Raw genomic sequence first — 3,517 nt, 5'->3', positions numbered from 1 at the left:
GCTATGGGGCAGGGATCCCTATAGGGCTCCGCTATGGGGCAGGGATCCCTATAGGGCTCCGCTATGGGGCAGGGATCCCTATAGGGCTCTGCTATGGGTCAGGGATCCCTGTAGGGCTACGCTATGGGGCAGGGATCCCTATAGGGCTCCGCTATGGGGCAGCCCCATTGATTTCCCCCCTTTGTGCCCCCAGAGGATCCTGTGTCTGACGACGGGGACGTGGAGCCGCCAATGGGAGACACGGGAAACACCAACATGGAACACGGGGGGAGCATACGCGTGTAACACGGCAACAACACGCGTGTAACACGGCAACAACATGTGTGTGACACGGCAACAACACGCGTGGGACATGGCAACAACACACGTGTCATACAATGGACATGTGTAATACGGCAACGACACGCGTGTGACATGACAAGGACACGCGTGTCATACAATGGACATGTGTGTGATACAATGGACACGTGTAATACAATGGACATGTGTGTGACATGACAAGGACACGCGTGTGACACGGCAACGACACGCGTGTGACATGACAAGGACACGCGTGTCATACAATGGACATGTGTGTGTAATACAATGGACATGTGTGTGACATGACAAGGACACATGTGTCATGCAATGGACATGTGTAACACGGCAACGACACGCGTGTGACATGGCAACAACACGTGTGTGATGTCAATGGACATGCGTCTAACATGAGAAAGACACGCGTGTGACATGACAAGGACACGCGTGTGACACAATGGACATGTGTGTGATACAATGGACATGCGTGTGACATGACAAGGACACACGTGTGACATGACAAGGACACGTATGACACAGTGGGCATGTGTGTAAGATGACAAGGACACACGTGTGACACTATGGACATGCGTCTAACATGAGAAGGACACGTGTGTGACATGACAAGGACACGTATGACACAATGGACACGCGTGTGACATGATAAGGACACACATGTGACATGATGAGGACACACACATGACACTATGGACATTTGACTAACATGTGAAGGACACGCGTGTGACATGACAAGGACACACGTGTGACAATGGACACGCGTGTGACAATGGACACACATGTGACACAGCAAGGACACGCATGTGACACGGCAACAACACGCGTGCCATACAATGGACATGTGTGTGATACAATGGACATGTGTGTGACACGGCAAGGACACGCGTGTGACACGGCAACAACACGCGTGTCATACAATGGACATGTGTGTGATACAATGGACATGTGTGTGACACGGCAAGGACACGCGTGTGACATGGCAAGGACACACTTGTGACATGATGATGACACACATATGACACTATGGACATTTGACTAACATGAGAAGGACACGCATGTGACATGACAAGGACACGCGTGTGACAATGGACACACATGTGACACGGCAAGGACACGCGTGTGACACGGCAACAACACGCGTGTCATACAATGGACATGTGTGTGATACAATGGACATGTGTGTGGCACGGCAAGGACACGCGTGTGACATGATAAGGACACACGTGTGATACCAATGGACATGCGTGTGATACAGTGGACATGTGTAACACAGCAAGGACACGTGTATGACATGACAAGGACAGACATGTGGCATGACAAGGACACGCGTGTGTTACCAATGGACATGTGTGTAACACAGCAAGGACACGCGTGTGACATGTTAAGGACACGCGTGTGACATGATGAGGACACACATAAGACACTATAGACATGTGTGTGACATGACAAGGACACGTATGACGCTATGGACATGCATCTAACATGAGAAGGACACGCGTGTGACACCAACAGGGACACGTGTGTGAATGGGGGTCACACGTGTGACAATGGACACGCAAATGTGACCACCAGGACACGTGTGACATGACAAGGACACGCGTGTGACACAGTGGACACGCTTGTGACATGTATGGCATTGTGACATTGGGGTCATGAATGACATCGGGACACGTATGTGACATTGGGTACATGCGTGTGATATTGGGGACATGTATGACATGGGGACTCGTATGATATTGTTACACGTATGACATCATTATATGTATGACATTGTTACACGTATGACATTGTTATGCGTATGACATTGGGACACGTATGACATTGTTACACGTATGACATTGGGACACGTATGACATTGATACACGTATGACATTGTTACACATATGACATTGTTACACATATGACATTGATACACGTATGACATTGATACACGTATGANTATGACATTGATACACGTATGACATTGTTACACATATGACATTGTTACACATATGACATTGATACACGTATGACATTGATACACGTATGACATTGGGACACGTATGACATTGGGACACGTATGACCTAGTGACATGTATGACATAGTTACACGTATGACGTTGTGACATGTATGACAACGGGACACGTATGTGACATTGGGTACACACGTGTGATATTGGAGTCATGTGTGATATTGGGACACGTATGACGTTGAGACATGTATGACGTTGTTATATGTATGACATGGGACATGTATGACATTGTTACACGTATGACATTGGGACACGTATGACATTGTTACATGTATGACATTGCTATATGTATGATATTGGGACATGTATGACGTTGTTACACGTATGACGTTGTTACATGTATGACGTTGTTACACGTATGACGTTGTCGACACGCGTGTTCCCCCCCCCCCTGTTCCCATTAAAGTCCATTGAAGCCCATCATGGCAATGGGATCTCTATGGGGACAATGGGGGCTGTGGTTGCCATGGTAACAATGATGGTGATTGACAGGGCTGTTGCCATGGTAACAATGATGGTGATTGATTGACAGGGCTGTGGTTGCCATGGTAACAATGGTGGTGATTGATTGACAGGGCTGTTGCCATGGTAACAATGATGGTGATTGACAGGGCTGTTGCCATGGTAACAATGATGGTGATTGACAGGGCTGTTGCCATGGTAACAATGATGGTGATTGACAGGGCTGTTGCCATGGTAACAATGTCCCCCCGCGTATAGACGCATTGGGTCCAGTTCCCATGATGGGTTCATAAGCTCCATAACCCCATAACCCTTAATCTCCCCCATAGACCCACGAGCCCCATGAGCCCATATCCCGCCATAGACCCTCTTGGGTCCCATTGATACTCCATATGGGTCGCCAGTGACCAAATCGACTCCATTGACCCCATTGGATCCATAGACCCCATAGGACCCCTAGCCCCATAGGGGTCCCATTGACCTCATATCAGACCCATAGACCGTAAACCCCGATAGCCCATGACTTGAGCTCCCCCCATTGTAGGGAAACCCCCCTATATCGACCAATGACCCATAGCCCCCTATGACCCATACAGGACCATAGACCCCTAAACCCATACCCCTTACCTGTGTTAGTGCTCAGAGTCTCTCCCACGCTCCCCCTATGGCAGATAAATGTCCCTATATGGTCGCATGACCCATTGCGGTCCCGTGTCCCTATATGGTTC

At 48.8% G+C, this 3,517-nt stretch overlaps 1 long non-coding RNA gene across 1 annotated transcript in view; it reads left to right on the top strand.

The window, feature by feature from the left end:
* The window catches only part of LOC107307387, a 10,396-nt gene extending 9,209 nt beyond the window's left edge, over positions 1-1,187 (top strand). Inside the window, exon 3 of the long non-coding RNA XR_001552391.2 lies at positions 194-1,187. This is a non-coding gene — a long non-coding RNA (uncharacterized LOC107307387). The remainder of the gene's footprint in view (positions 1-193) is intronic.
* The last annotated feature ends 2,330 nt before the right edge of the window (positions 1,188-3,517 follow it).

Source organism: Coturnix japonica, unplaced genomic scaffold (assembly GCF_001577835.2).
Source record: "Coturnix japonica isolate 7356 unplaced genomic scaffold, Coturnix japonica 2.1 chrUnrandom575, whole genome shotgun sequence".
NCBI lineage: Eukaryota > Metazoa > Chordata > Aves > Galliformes > Phasianidae > Coturnix > Coturnix japonica.
The sequence above is the reverse complement of the archived record's forward strand: the minus strand, read 5'-3'. Positions and strand labels throughout refer to the sequence as shown.